General features: G+C 41.0%; 1 protein-coding gene across 1 annotated transcript in view; it reads left to right on the top strand.

Annotated features, from left to right (window-relative positions):
- Positions 1-16,668, top strand: part of Nlrp2 (NLR family pyrin domain containing 2) — a 53,318-nt gene that overhangs the window by 1,387 nt on the left and 35,263 nt on the right. The window lies entirely within an intron of this gene.

Here is a 16,668-nt window from a genome sequence, read left to right as displayed (position 1 = left end):
GTTAGAGAATGTAATCCTCTCAGGGTTGTGTTTCGGTTTCGTTCTTGTTGTTTCTTTTGTTAACCAGTAAGTTTAACTCGCATTGCTTAAAGAAGCATAGGAGAGTTCCTATTTACAGGGACACTAGGCACCTTACCAATGGATACGTCACTGAGGAAAATATTGCTCCCTCCATGATGGAATGTTGGGGGGGCAATCTTATGCAGATAACCACAACAGCCTCGTTGTGCATGGAACACAGTGTCCTGCAACACTCCTCCTTCTCTCTGGCTCTTACATTCTTTCCATCCTCTCTTCTGCAAATGTCCCCTGAACCTTGGAAGGGGTGATATAGATGTCAGTTTGAAGCTGAGCATCATGCTATGATCACTTAGCCCCAACACTTACAAGTCTGCAGTTGATCACCATTCAGTAACAAAAGCTGACCTAGAGCAAAGATCAATAAACTATGCAATCCCGAAAGCCAAATAAAGACCTCATCATCTGTTTTTCTAAAACCCATGAGTCTAGAGTCCTTCCTACAATTTCCACACTTCTGTTTTATTTGTTTTTATGTAGATGGCATGCATACTGATGTCAGGGGTCCACTTGTAGGTCTCAGTTAGAATTTCCCATCTTCTGCCTTGTAGCCTCTGTATCACACTCTATCAGCCTCAGTGGCAAATGCCTTTACCTGCTCATCTCTCTTGCCATCTCAACTTTTGTATTTTTTAAGTGGTAGAATACAAAGGGAAATGTTTCAGGGAGGTACGTGGAGTTCAAACTTCAGTGTCAGTTAAGCAGCTTTTATGGGATGCTGCTTGTTTTATGTTTGACGTTAAGACAGGTTCTCACCATGTAGCTCAGGCTGACCTTGAACTCAAAATCCTCCTGCCACAGACTCCCTGATGCTATCATTATGGCCATGTGCCTCCGTGACCAGTCATCAAACAGGTTTTATATGAAAACAGCATGCCTATTTGTCTTTATTACCTGTAGCTACTTTCCCACAGAAATTAAAAGGTACAGGCTAAGCCATCTAGTTAAAAAGCAAAAAGTATTTACTACCTGGCCCTTCGAAGGGACGCTGATTGACTGGCCCTGGCCATCTTAGTTTCCTTTCCTGTAGATGTGATAAAATATCCTGACAGTGGTAACTTAAGGGAGAAACTCATAATTTCAAGTTACAGAACATTGTGGGAGAGAAGTTATAAAGTCAGGGTGCCTGAGAGAAGTGGTCACATTACACCCACTGTCAGGAGTAAAGAGCAGGGTTTGGGGTAATTGTTCAGCCCTTAAGAGCATTTACTGCTTTTCCAGAGGACCTGAGTTGGGTTTCCTCAGCACCCACATCAGGAAATTCACAAATGCCTGTAATTCAAGCTCCCAAGAATCCTACACCTTCTTCTGGACTCCTGGAGCACATGAACACACGTGACACACATACTCACACAAAGAAAGCAATGAACTAATACATGCATCACAATACTCAGCTTGTCCTCTCCATTTTATACAGACCAGGATACCCTGCTCAGGGAAGCATCTCATCACAATTAAGATGGGTCTTTCCCTATTAATTAACTGTAATCAAGACAATCCCTCCCATACAATCTCAGAGGTTAATAATCTAGACAATCCCTCATAGATGTGCCCAGCAGCTTGTTCCCTCCATGTTGAGTTGACTGTTAACTATCATACGGATTTGGGGTATCAATTTTTTTCAATTTTCTCTTGATATTGCTGGTGTACTATAAAATATGACTTGGGCTCAAAGCAGCAGTAAATGAAAGATGATTTAGAAGGTCCCATGACCATTTGTGCCTAATCCCAGACCATCCAACTGTTTCTAGAGGTGTGTTAAACTATCAACTGATATCATAAGATCTATCAGAGCTGAGATTTGACACAGTTTTAAGGAATTGTGCTTACTACAAGGTAGATGTTCTGAGTAAACCAGCACCAGATAATGTTTGTTCAAAATATTTAGTGGAGAAAGTTTGAGTTTGTTCAAGGTGCACAATGCCATGATTGTTTGACCAACAAATAATCTGTGTGGTAGTTATATCTAGATTAAGCAATCCATCACCACCCACATTTGAACCCAAGAACTTAGTTGTGAGATAAATGAGTTTGTTCCTTTCTTCAAGTGTCTCGTTGTACAGACAAGGCTGGTCTCAAACTTGAAATCCTCATGCATCTACCTTACAAGTTCTGGAATTAGAAGAACATACCACCATGTTTAAGTCTGGATCTTGTACATTCCATATTTAACTGAGGTCATATGGTGCCTGCCTGCCTGCCTCTGCCTCTGACTCCTTTCATTTGGGATTCGTTTATTTTATTTTATTTGTGTATATCCAGGGTTATGCACTCCCACATATACCCATGCACATGGAAACCACAGGAGGACTGAAGGCATTCTTTGTCTTATTCTCTTGAGATTGGGTCTCTTACTGAACCTTGGGCGAGGTACCTATGAATTAGCAAGCCACACTAGCCCTCTTTTCTCTGCCTCTTACCACACTGGGGTTGCAAGTGTTCATGGCCAAGCCCAGGTTTTTACATGGTGCTGGGGATTTGAACTCTGGTCTTCATGCTTGCACAACAAGCACTCTTACCCACTGAGCCATCTCCCCAGCCTCTTTAAAAGCATACTCCCAGCTTCTATGGCAGTGTTATCCCAGCACTAGCTCTTGCACATGACCAGTGTGTCCACTCAACACATTTCAGAGAGCCTCGCCTTCAGACTTGATTGCTAACTGGCCTCTTTCTCAGCATACTGTGCTGTCCCTGCTTACTGTCATCTTGTTTCTAGCCAGCCAGTTCCCTCCTGAAATCTTGCTGATGGATGCTTTCAGTGTGTAATCTTCCCTGAATTTCAGATGCTAGTGCCAATTACCTCCGGGTATTTTTCCAAAAGTTCCCTGGATTCCCCTCTTAACTTTATCTTTGTGTGTATATGTATATATGGGCATGTGTTCTTTTGAGTTCAGGCTTGTGAGTGCCACAGCCACATCTGGAGGTAAGAGGACAACGTCAGGTGTTAATCCTCTCCTTTTGACTTATGTGAAGAAGGTCTCTTGTTCTTTGCTGCTGTGCTCCAGGATAGATGAGTCATTAGCTCCCAGAGATTCTCTTGTCTCCATCCAGAGGGGCAGTGGAGTTTCAGATGTTCACTACTGTGTCCAGCTTTCTGAGGGCTTCTGGGTCTCCAAACTGAGACCCTCACACCTCGAAAGCAAGTGTTCTATCCACTGAGCCTTCTCTCCAGCTCCATAACTCACCTACACGCAACCCAATGTTTAGTTTCAAATCCTTTCACTGAGACTCACACTACCCTATTCTGTGGTTATTCATTCCAGACTCCAGGAAGTTCCTCCACAAGGCTTGTTAATGCCTTTAGGAATGACCTTATGTGCCTCTGTTCCTCATACCATGGAACATCACATGCTGTGTGACACTTTGTTCAATGGTGGGACACATAGGACGGTGGTCCCATAAGATTATGACGGGACCGAAAAGTTCCTCTCAGATGACATCAGAGACATTTTCACCTAGTGGTGCAAAGAGCACCTCATGTGTTAGATGTGGTTCTGGCATAAGTAAACCTATCATAGTGCTAATAGAATTAAAGTACAGAACATATACTTGTGCACAGCGCCATGGCACAGTGCCATGGTAATGAATTTATCATACTATTCATTTTATCCTTGTGTGTTCTGGCATAGGTAAACCTACATGTCCATGTGTATAGAGGTGTGGCTGCAGAAGATAGAGGTCAATGTCTGCTGTCCTCAGCTGCTCTCTGCCTTATTCTCTTGTTTTATTTACTTTTCTCATTTTTTTTCTTAGAAAATTTCCTATGTTTTGGTCACATCCCTCCCATCCCCCAAACTTCTCTCAGATGCATCTGCCCTTCCTTACACGCCCAACTTTATGCCCTTCTTTTAACTCATCAAGTACAGTTTTGCTATCCATATACTCTTAAATATATGGCCTCCTACTGGAACATGATGAACCTACCAGGAGCCTTGGTTCAATTTGCAGGTAGATGCATTGCACACATGTTCTTCTGTGTATGTTGTAATTCTGTGTATATGGCTCTAGGAAAATCCCCATGCTTCCTTCTGCACAATTTCTCTATTAAAATGGGACTTTTAACATCAAAAAAAAGAAAATCGGTTCTCCCTCTTCCCAAAACTATCAACTGCTAACTGCTTCTCAGCCAGGGGCGAGATTCTGTGCTCACCTCCCCTCTCCCTGCTGGATTTTGTCTAACCTGAGCCTGTATATTCTGCCTCCACCACAGTGAATTCATATGCAACTGCCCTGCTCTGTCCAGAAAACAGTTTCCATCCACCAACTATGACTCCTACAAACTTTCCATGTCTTCTTGTGCAATGATCCCTAAGCCTTGGGAGGGGGAGGATGTGATAATAGGCGACCCATGTAGGAGTGGCACAATCTTATTCTCTGTACCTTGGTCCATTCTTCTATTAGTCATCATCTACTACAAAAACAAGTTTCCTTAATAAGGGTTGACCACTGCACCAATCTACATCATTTTCTATGCACTAATGTCATTTTCTGAGATGAAGTCTCTACTGAACCTGGATCCTGCCAGTCTGGCTAAACTGTCTGTCCAGTAAGTCGCTGGGGTGGGTCCTCCTGTCTCCATCTCTCCGGCACTGGGATTAAAGATGTGTGCTTCTGCACCTTAAATAGGTGCTAGAGATGTGAGCTCAGTTCTCCATCCTTTCCCAGAAAGCACTTTACCAACTGAGCGGCCTCCTCAGCCCCTTAGAAACACTTCTGTAGAGTCATCTGCAATATTACCAGAAATAAGGGACTGCGGAAGATGTTTCCAGGTTCTTGACCTCATACCCAAAGAACTAAAAATAGGGGCTCGTGCAGATTTGCAAAACAGGCAAGATGACTGCATTCAAAGCAAAGCAATAGTGTGTGATAATACAGAGGAATGAAACATCAAGATTGACAGCAGGCTGCAAGAGTTCAAGAGCCCTAGTTTTTCTCAGGGCTTCCTTTTATGGGGTTCAAGAGAAAGATGTGCTGGTTACTAAGGGGTGCAGTTTGAGTGGTTCTCTGTTTTGATAGATTAGGTCATGTGTTCATTTTTCCTACTGTAAATGTCCCATCCACATAAAGCATCTAATTTTAATGATCTACATGTCCAATTATGTATAGGCATTAGGTGATGAATAGGTAATTCTCCCTAAAAGCTTACTAGAAGACAAAATTTTGCTTTCTTGATCATGCACTCAAAAGCAGTTGAGGCCAAATCAGCCTTTCTAAACTTCATACGCAGATACATTGGGAATACACTTGACTAGAATCTATATAAATGTATTACCTAGGGTAGCAAAGATTCTTGTTCACATGTGGTATGGTATAGCCAGAGGTTTCTGAGGTTGCAAGGTACAGTGTCTGGAGGAAGGTGTATTTAAACAGTACATTCAGGTAAAGGAGCTAGCCTGCCAAGTGCAACATTACAGAGGGTGGGGTATGCATAATCCAAAAGTAAATGGGGTTCTCGGGGCACTAGCCTGTCTTCTAGATATGCCTGCAGCAGCCTCAACTGTCTCATGTGGAACTACATCTCTTGATTACATCAAGAGGCTGTGTTATATGATTGGATTGCACCTCCAAGACTCATGTGAGAACAGTCTGTGGTATACCAGATCCCACAAAACAACCTAATGATGCATTTCTCCAAATGAATGCCCCTTGCTAAGCAACACATGAATACCTCCTAAGCTGTGTTGGAATTCTCTTACCAGAAAAGGAGCATAACTCCAAGGTCAGAAGCTGATAGACTTCCATTTATACATCCAGTGTCTCCTTAACATTCTTTTTGTATAATCTGGGTGTAAAATACTGATGCTCTGTTGGTTGTGCTGTCTCCAAGTCCTGCTCTCTGCAGATCATGGATCTTATACAATGACAAATAAAAAATGTCTCCCTTCTTTCAGGAGCTGCAGCTCATTCACCACTTCCCCAGAGGAGAAACATACAAGGAGCTGAAACACAAGGTTAGTTTTATAACATTCACTGTTACTGTAAGGTAAGCAAAGCCCACATCCTCCTTCCCAACTCCCGCTGAAGACTTCAATCTCTTCCCCTATCCTGTTTCCTCTACCGTTTTGTTTTGATAGCTTCATATATGAGCATTGTTTCTACATCACTCCAGCCTGTCCCTCCCCACCTCCAACTCCTTCATGTTCCTTACTCTCCACCTCTAATTCATGACCTCTTGAATAACTTTTATATTCTCCCAGTTCACAATCAATGTTTTCTTTATTCTTGGCTCATTGAATATATCCTAACACCCCTTCACTCCACTTCCCCCCGTTTTTTCCCCACCTCCCTCTCCCACAGATCCACTGCCCTTCCATTTCCCTTCAGAAAAGTACAGGCATCCCAGGGATTTCAACTGAACAAGGCAAAACAAGTTACAGTAAGACTAAGCACAAGCCCTCACATCGAGGCTGGACTAGGCAACCCAGTAGGAGGAAAGGAGTACCAAGAGCAGGCAAGAGTCAGACAGTCCCTTTCCCACTGTTAGAGAGTCCCACAAGAACACCCAGCTTAACAACCACAACATATATGCAGAGGACCTAGTGCAGACCTATGCAGGTTCTGTGATTGCTTCTTCGGTCTCTGAGCCCCTCTGAACCCTGCCTAGTTGATTTTTGTGAGCCGTGTTCTCCTGGTGTCCTCAACCCCTCTGGCTCCTACAATCCTTCCTCTGCCCTCTCCCACCAGGTTCCATGAGCTCTGTGTAATGTTTCTGTTGGGTGGAGGGTCTGCATCTGCTCCTGTCAGCTGCCGGAGGAACCCTCCCTGATGTTGTCTGGGCTAGGCACTGATCTATGAGGATAGCAGAATAGTTAGGAATCATCTCATTTACTTTTTTTTGGTTAGTTGTGTTTGCTTCATCCCTAGGTCTCTGAGCCATCCAGCTTTGGGTCCGCAGCCACCCAGGCAATGTTGGGCATAGGGTCCCTCTTGTGGCATGGGCCTCAAGGTAGACTAATCATTGATTGATCATTCTGACAAGCTGTGAGCCACAATTTCCCCAGCACATCTCAAAAGCAAGACAGGTGTGGGTTGAAGGTTTTAAGGCTGGGTTGGTGTCCCATTGCCACCACTGGGAGCCTTGTGAGGTTACTAAAGATGGCCACTTCAGGGTCTCTATTCTTCATAACTAAGAGTCCTAGCTAGAGTCACCCTCATAGGTTCCAGAAAGTTTCCACTACACTAGGTTTCCACATAGCCCCTAAATGCCTCCTTATTCCAGTCATCTCTCATAGTGCTCTCTCCCTCCATCCATCCCTCCACAAACTGATAGCTCCTGCTCCCATCTCCCTTGCCCCCCAAGACACACACAAAATCTATGCCATCTCCCATTCCCAGGAAGATCCATGTGCCCCCTCCAGAACCCTCCTTGTTGCTTAGCCTCTCTGTGTCTATGGATTGTAGTGTGATTTACCTTGACTGCTAATTAATATCCACTTATAAATGAGTACATATCATGTTTGTCTTTCTGGTCCTGGGTTTCCTCACTCAGGATAATTCTTCCTCGTTCCATTCATTTGCCTGCAAATTTCATGATGTCATTTTTTTGAAAGCTGAGTAATAACTTAATTGTGTAAATGCCACATTTTCTTTATCCACTCTTTGGTTGAAGAACATTTAGGGTGTTTCCAGTTTCTGGCTATGATGAATAAGGCCACTATGAACATAGCTGAGTAAGTGTCCTTATGGTAGAATGGAGTGTCCTTTGATTATATGCTCAAGAGTGGTATAGCTAGGTCTTGAGATAGATCCATTCCCAATTTTCTGAGGAACCACTGTATTGATTTCTATGGTGGCTGTACAAGTTTGCACTCCCACCACCAATGGAGTGTTCCTCACGTCCTCTCCAGCAAGAGCTGTCATTTGTGTTACTGATCTTAGTCATCCTGACAGGTGTTAGATGAAATCTTGACGTTATTTGCATTTCCCTGATGGCGAAGGATGTTGAAGATTTCCGTAGGTGTTTCTCAGACATTTGCAATTCCTCTCTTGAGGATTCTCTGTTTAGATCTGTACCCCATTTTAATTGGGCTATTTTGCTTGTTGATGTCTAGTTTCTTTAGTTCTTTATATATTTTGGGTATTGGTCCTCTATCAGATGTGGAGTTGGTGAAAATCTTTACCCATTCTGTAGGCTTCCGTTTTGTCCTATAGACAGTGTCCTTTGCCTTACAGAAGCTTTCCAATTTCATGATGTCTCTTATCAATCTTAATGCCTGCACTATTCATGTTCTGTTTAGGAATTTGTCTCCTGTGCTGATGAATTTAAAGCTATTTTCCTACTTTCTCTTCTATCAGGTTCAGTGTAACTGGATTTATGTCGAGGTTTTGACCAACTTGGACATGAGCTTTGTGCAGAGTGATAGATATGGATCTATTTGCATTCTTCTGCATGCAGACATCCAGATAGACCAGCACCATTTGTTGAAGATGATTTCTTTTTCCCATTGTGTATTTCTGGCTTCTTTATCAAAAATCAGGTGACCATAAGTGTGTGGATTTATGTCTGGGTCTTCTATTCTATTCCATTGATCAATGTGTCCACTTTTATGCCAATACCATGTGGTTTTCATTACTGTAGCTCTATAGTACAGCTTGAAATCAGGGATGATACCTCCAGAAGTTCTTTTATTGTTCAGGGTTATTTCAGTTATCCTGGGTTTTTTTTTATTTTATCATATGAAGTAGAGAATTGTCCTTTCAAGGTCTGTAAAGACTTGTGTTGGAATTTTGATGGGATTGTGTTGAATCTTTAGATTGCTTTTGGTAAGATGGCCATTTTTACTATGTATTCTATGGATCCATGGACATGTGAGATCTTTCCATCTTAATATCTTCAATTTTTCAAAGACCTGAAGTTTTTGTCATACAGGTCACCTGCATGGTTACAGTTACCCCAAGATATTTTATATTGTTTGTGGCTAATGTGAAGGGTGTTTTCCTGATTTCTTTCTCATTCTGTTATTTATATAGGAGGGCTACTAATATTGTTAGTCAATCTTTTATCCAACCACTTCACTGAAGTTGTTTATGAGCTGTAAACATTCCCTGGTAGAATATTTGGGGTCACTTATGTATACTATCATTTCATCTTTACCACCACTGATATCTTTATTATTGCTGCATGTATATATACATGTGTACATGCACACATGCATAAACAACCTAGTAAATTCATTTAACATTGGTCATATGTACATGTGCATCAAGATGACCACTTGGGACTGAATAACTTAAAAAGAACTGATTCTCCTCTCAGCAACCAGGAACCACCTGTAGCTCTTCATCTATGTATGGGGCCATGTGGAATTTCACCTGTCTACATTGGCATGTCAACTGGTGATGTCATTATGTTGGTCTTGTTTTGGCATCCATACTGTTGAGACTTCTGTTCCTCTATCATTTTTAAGGGGCACTAACAACAGGAGTCACAGTTTCCACTCCCTACTATGATGTTGTTCCCTGAGCCTTAGTTGTAGGGGTTGCATTGCGGGGGCCGAGCACCCCCCCCCTATAATCACTTACTCTCTGCATTTTGACTAGTTGTGGATCTCTGGAATGGTTTCCATCTGTTGCTAAAAGAAGCTTCTTTGATGAGGGGCGAGAACTACACTCAATCTGTGGGTTGTAAGGATTAGTGTTTAGAATTCAGTTAAAAAGTATATTGGTTTAGTAAAATGACCATAGTAGAGTCCCCTCGAGAGTCTGTCACCTCTCCGGCCACTGGTCATGGACAGGTTTACAGTATCGGGCATGAATTCTTCCTGTTGCATGGGACTTAAGTCCATTTGAGTATCTGTTGATTATGCCCAACCTATAAATGACATCACTACATCCTTAGAGGTATATTGTCATCATGTCAATGTTGTGTTTCATAGTCTTTGCAGCTGTATAGGACTACTGATTGCTCTTCATACCTGGTCTGAAATCAACCAAGCTTGGGGAACAATAAAAACAAATGTCCCATCATTTCTAATGTACCAGTTGTTCTGTTGATGATAGCTTCCTTCCTAACAGAAGAAAAAAGGGGAAAGTGGATACTGGAGAAAATCAGAATTCAGTTCCTGGAGGACCAGGACTATTGTGTGTAGAATTTCTCAGCTTTCCTTGGTTACCTCTAGGTCTTTGTATAAGGTTGAGACCTTGTGGGTTTTCCCATGTCCACTTAGGCATGTTTATTGGAGTTTTCTCTATTCAGCTCTTGTTTGGGTAATCATGTTAGGAAGACTAATAGGTGTAGCTTCTGACATTCCTAGAAGACATATTCTCACAGAAAACTCCTTGATCTTCTGCCTCTTCTCCTTCCACCTCCTCGTCAATGTTCTCTGAGCCTTAAGTGTGGGAGTTGTTTTTTAGATGTAGCAAATGGGACAGGGCTCCACAACTCTGCATTTTGATTTGTTGTGGTTTTTGTAATGGTCTTCATCTGTTGCAAAGAGAAGTTTCCTTGATAAGGGATGAGGACTACACTTACCTGTGGGAAAAAGACCAAATATTTGGAGTGCAGTTAGAGATTATGCTGGTTTACTAAAGTGTTGGTTTCAGTGCTCCTCCAGCATCCATGAATTCACTAGCCCTGGGTAGTTGGATAGGTTTCCAACACCAGATGTGGCATCCCTCTTCTCAGGCATGTTTCAAATCCAACTAGAGAACTAGTGATTAACAGCAAGGTTAACGCCACTACAGCCTTTGTGTTCTCAAGCCATTCTAGTCAGTGTTGTGGTTCATAGGAGTGGGATTCATGGATTCATGGGTTGAGATTGTTGGTTGCATCCCTCCTTTTGGAAGCTTGCATGACGCCTTCTGGTATAGCAAAAGCTAGTCCTCAGAAAGGAGATTTTCAGGTCAGTTTCAGCTCAGGGACTTACGGACCCTATATCCAAAGTGAACAGAGTCTTTAGCAATAGGAACTTAGCTTCCACCTCACAGAAGACAACAAAAACAATAACAAACTATGTGAGTTCTGGAGTCTCTTTGACCCTAAACAACAACTCAAAAGAGGGCTTCTCATATCTAGCACTGGGGATTTTGTTAGGTGATCTTTGGCTTTTGAAGGGAGTATTGTCAGCCCAGATGAGAAACTTTTATTTAAATTATAGATGTATATTTCTACACAGACTTATGTGTATTATAGGGTTTTGTAGGTAAATAGTTAATGGTATGATCCCTTATGACATTTTCAGGCATCCTTAATGTTGCTTTACCCCCTGCCTCCTTCAATATTTACATATTTCCCTGCCCTAATTAGAGTACCCCTTTTCCTATTTCCCATATATATTGCTCTACTACCCTCTACCCACAGCAATGGTCCCTTTTTACTTTCCTGGTTTCTGCACTTACTCCAGAATATGGACACTCAAATCTGAAGATTTGAAGCTAGAGTCCTCCAATAAGAAAGACCACATGACATTTGTCTGAATCTGGATTATCTCGTTAAATACTGTCTTTTCTAGTTCCACTTGTTTATCTGCAAAGTTCATGATTTCATTCTTCTCTACAGCTGAATAGTAAACTATTTATGTACCACATTTTCATTATCTATTCATCATTATGAGTCATTAAGGTTGTTTACATTTCCTAGATATTGTGAATGAATGTGGTTCATCAAGTATCTATTGATTAGGATGTCGAGTCCTTTGGGCATATGCCCAGGAGTGGTAGAGCAATTCTCCTTACTGATTTCCACAGTTGCACACCAGTTGGCAATCCCACCAACACTGAATGAGGATTTCCATTTCCCCGCATCTACTCCAGCATTTGTTGTCAGTTGTTTTGTTGATCTTTGCCCTTCTAAGTGGGATAATTTGAAATCACTGTTGTTTTAGCTTGCATTTCCCTAATTGCTAGAGATGATGAACATGTTCTGAGATATTTCTTAGTCATTATATTTCTTTTGAGAATTCTCTGTTCAGGTCCCAGGCCCATTTGAAAAATGGGCCATTTGTTTTGTTTGCTTTCATTCTTTGTGTTTTGAGTTTTTATATAGTGTAGACATTAATCCTCTGACAGATGTATAGCTGGCAATGATTCTCTCACATCCTGTGGACTTCCTCTTCACCTGGTTGTTTCATTACCTGTGCAGAAGCTTTTTAGTTTTATGAAGTGCCCCTTGTGGATTGTTGGCCTTAATTCTTGTGCATATGGAGTCCTATTCAGAAAGAACTTCCCTACACCTATTTAATGTAAGCTATTGCCTATGTTTTCTTCTAGCAGTTTCAGTGTTTCAGGTTTCATATGTAAGTCTTTGATCCAGTTGGAGTTAGGTTTTTTGCAAGGTGATAGATATGGGTCTAATTTCATACTTCTGCATGTGGACAGGGAGTTTTCCCAGCACCATTTGCTGAAAGTCTTTCTTTTTTTTGGTTTTTGAGGGTTTTTTTGTTTTTTAGTGTTTTGAGTTGGGGGGGTTGGCATCTTCGTCAAATGTTAAGTGGCTGAAATTATGTGCACTTACGTTTGAATCTTCAGTTTTGTTCCACTGGTCTGCATGTTTATTTTCATGCCAATTGATATTTTAATCAGTATGGCTCTATAACAGACCTTAATTCCAGATTTGAAATAGTAGTTCTTCTAGTCCTGTTCATTTGATTTGGATTGTTCGGCTATCTAGAGTATTTTGTAAGCCCATGTGAATATTTGGATAGGTTTGTTTTTTTTTTTTCTGTTTCTGTGACGAATGAGATGGAGGGGTTTTTTTATTAAGAAAAATTTTCATTTTACACACCAAAGATCCTCCCTCTTCCCACTCCCACCCTCCCAGTCTCCCTGACCCAACCCACCCCTCACTCCCCTCCACAAAAATGCAAGGCCTCCAATGGGGAGGCACATCCATAGAGCCAAGTCCAAGCCCTTCCCCCTGCCTCAAGGCTGTACAAGGTGTCCAATCATAGGTAGTAGGCTCCAAAAAGCCCACTCATGCACCAGGAATGAATTCTGATCCTACCGCCACCCCGCGCCCTCCACCCCCCACCAAGCAGATCAAGCTACACAATTATCTCGCCATGCAGAGGGCCTAGTTCAGTCCCATGCAGGCTCCACAGCCATTGATCCAACTTTCATGAGTTCCCACTAGTTTAGTTTGGTCATCTGTGCCCATTTCCCCATCATGATCCTGATGCACTTGCTCATAGAATCCCTCTTCTCTCTCTTTGACTCCTGGAGCTCTGCCTGGATTTCTATATCTGCTTCAATCAGTCATTGGAGAAAAGCTCTGTGATAACAGTTAGGGTATCACTGATCTGATCACTGGGGTAAGCCATTTCAGTTCAGACACACTCTCCACTATTTCTAGTAGTTCAAGCTGGGATCATTATTGGGGATTCCTGGCAACTTCCCTAGCACTGGGTTTCTCTCTATCCCCATGATGCCTTCCTCTTAAATATCTCTTTCATTGTTTTCCCACTCCATCCCTGTTCCAACTCGAACATCCCATTCCCCTAGGTTCTCATCCCCCATCCCCTACCCTCCATTGCCCTCCCTTCATCTTCAGTTTACTCATGGAGATCTCATCTATTTCCCCTTCCCAGGGTGATCCATGTGTCCCATTTTGGGTCTTCCTTGTTAGCTAGTTTCTCTGGATTTGTGGCTTGTAGTCTGGTTATCCTTTGGTTTACATCTAGTATCCACTTATTAGTGGGTACATACCATGTTTGTCCTTCTGAGTCTAGGTTACCTCACTCAGAATATTTTCTAGTTCTATCCATTTGCCTGAAAATTTCATGATGTCGTCGTTTTTCTCTGCTGAGTGGTACTTATTGTGTATATGTACCACATTTACCACATTTTCTTTATCCACGTTTTGGTTGAGGGGCATCTAGGTTGTTTCCAGGTTCTGGCTATTATGAATAATGCTACTGTGAACATAGTTGAGCATATGGTATGAGTGAGCATTCCTTGGGTTTATACCCAAGAGGGGTATAGCTGGATCTTGAGGAAGATTGACTCCCAGGTTTCTGAGAAACCGCCATACTGATTTCCAAAAAGGCTGTACAAGCTTGCAACAGTGGGGGAGTGTTCCCCTTGCTCCACATCCTCTCCATAAAAAGCTGTCTGCAGTGCTTTTGATCTTAGCCATTCTGACATGTATAAAATGGTATCTTTTGATTTGCATTTCCCTGATGACTAAGGATGCTGAGCAATTCCTTAAATGTCTTTTGGCCATTTGAAATTCTTCCTTTGAGAATTCTGTTTAGCTCTATAGCCCATTTCTTAATTGAATTTTTTATGTCTAGTTTCTTGAGCTCTTTGTATATTTTGGACATCAGTCCTCTGTCAGATGTGAGATTGGTGAAGATCTTTTCCCGTTCTGTAGGCTGTAATTTTGTCTTATTTACTGTGTCCTTTGCCTTATAGAAGCTTCTCAGTTTCAGGAGGTCCCATTTATTAATTGTTCTCAGTGTCTGTGCTACTGATGTTATATTTAGGAAGTGGTCTCCTGTGTCAATGAGTTCAAGACTACTTCCAACTTTCTCTTCTATCAAGTTCAGTGTAACTGGATTTATGTTGAGGTCTTTGATCCATTTGAACTTGACTTTTGTGCATGGCTATAGATACGGATCTATTTGCAATCTTCATGTTGACATCCAGTTATGCCAGCACCATTTGTTGAAGATGCTTTTTTTCCATTGTACAGTTTTGGCTTCTTTGTCAAAAATCAGGTTTCAGAAGTATATGGGTTAATGTCAGGATCTTCAATTCAATTCCATCGGTCCACATGTCAGTTTTTAAGCCGATACCAAGCTGTTTTTATTACTATAGCTCTATAGTAGAGCTTGAGGTCAGGGATGGTGATGATCCAGGGGTGGCTTTATTGTACAGGATTCTTACAGCTATGCTGGGTCTTCTGTTTTTCCAAATGAAGTTGAGTATTTTTCTTTCCAGGTCTTTGAAGAACTGTTAGGATTTTGATGGGAATTGCATTGAATCTGTAGATTGTTTTTGATAAGATTGCCATTTTTACTATGCTAATCCTAACTATCCAGGAGCATGGGAGATCTTTCCATTTTCTGATATCTTCTTCAATTTCTTCCTTCAGAGACTTAAAGTTCTTATCATATAGGTCCTTCACTTGCTTACTTAGAGTTACTCCAAGATATTTTATATTATTTGTGGCTATTGCAAGGGGTGATGTTTCTCTGATTTCTTTCTTGCCCATTTATCATTTGCATATAGGAGGGCTACTGATTTTTTTAGTTAATCTTGTATCCTGCAACATTACTGAAGGTGTTTATCAGCTGTAGGAGGTCCCTGGTAGAATTTTTGGGGTCACTTATGTATACTATCATATCATCTGCAAATAGTGAACGTTTGACTTCTTCTCCAATTTATATCCCCTTGATCGCCTTTTGTCTTATTGCTCTAGCCAGAACTTCAAGTACTATATTGAATAAATACGGGGAGAGCAGACAGCCTTGTCTTGTTCCTGATTTTAGTGGAATTTCTTTGAGTTTATCTCCATTTAATTTGATGTTAGCTGTTGGCTTGCTGTAAATAGCCTTTATTATGCTTAGGTATGTTCCTTGTATTCCTGATCTCTCCAAGACCTTTATCATGAAGGGGTTTTGGATTTAGTCAAAGACCTTCTCAATGTCTAATGAAATGATCATGTTTTTTCTTTCAGTTTGTTTAAATGGTATTACATTGACAGATTTTTATGCATTTAACCATCCTTGCATCTCTGGAATAAAACCTACTTGATCATTATGAATAATTTTTTGATGTGTTCTTGAAGTCAATTTGCCAATATTTTATTATTTTTGCATCAATGTTCATGAGGGAGATTGCTCTGTAATTCTTTGTTTCATCTTTTTGTAGCTTAGAAATCAGAGTAACTGTAGCCTCATAAAAGGAGTTTGGTAATGTTCCTTCTGTTTCTATTGTGTGGAACAATTTGAAGAGTATTGGTATTAACTCTTCTTTGAAAATCTAGTAGAATTCTGCATTGAAACCACCTGGTCCTAGGCTTTTTTTGGTTGGGAGACTTTAATGATTGTTCTATTTCCTCAGGGTTTATTGGTCTATTTAAATTGTTTATCTGGCCTTGATTTAACTTTGGTATGTGGTACCTATCCAGAAAATTGTCCATTTCTTTTATATTTTCAAGTTTTATAGAGTATAGGTTTTTGAAGTTTGGCCTGATAATTCTTGTTAGTTTGGATGTGCTCTCTGCTTTTTGGTTAGTTTGGATAAGAGCTTGTCTATCTTGTTGATTTTCTCAAAGAACCAACTCTTTGTTTCATTGATTCTTTGTATTGTTCTCTTTGTTTCTATTTTATTGATTTTAGCTCTCAATTTGATTATTTCCTGGCATCTATTCCTCCTGGGTGACTTTGCTTCTTTTTGTTCTAGAGCTTTTAGGTGTGCTGTTAAGTCACTAGTGTGTGATTTCTCCAACTTCTTTATGTGGGCATTTAGTGCTATGAATTTTGCTCTTAGCACTGCTTTTATAGTGTCCCATAAGTTTGGGTATGTAGTACATTCATTTTCATTGAATTCTAGGAAGGCTTTAATTTCTTTATTTCTTCCTTGACCCATTGGTGATTCAGTTGAGAATTATTCAGTTTCAATGAGATTGTAGGCTTACTGTAATTTTTG

The sequence above is a fragment of the Peromyscus eremicus genome, chromosome 1, assembly GCF_949786415.1.
Source record: "Peromyscus eremicus chromosome 1, PerEre_H2_v1, whole genome shotgun sequence".
In the NCBI taxonomy this organism is placed as follows: Eukaryota; Metazoa; Chordata; class Mammalia; order Rodentia; family Cricetidae; genus Peromyscus; species Peromyscus eremicus.
This window is presented reverse-complemented; position numbering and strand designations above follow the sequence as displayed.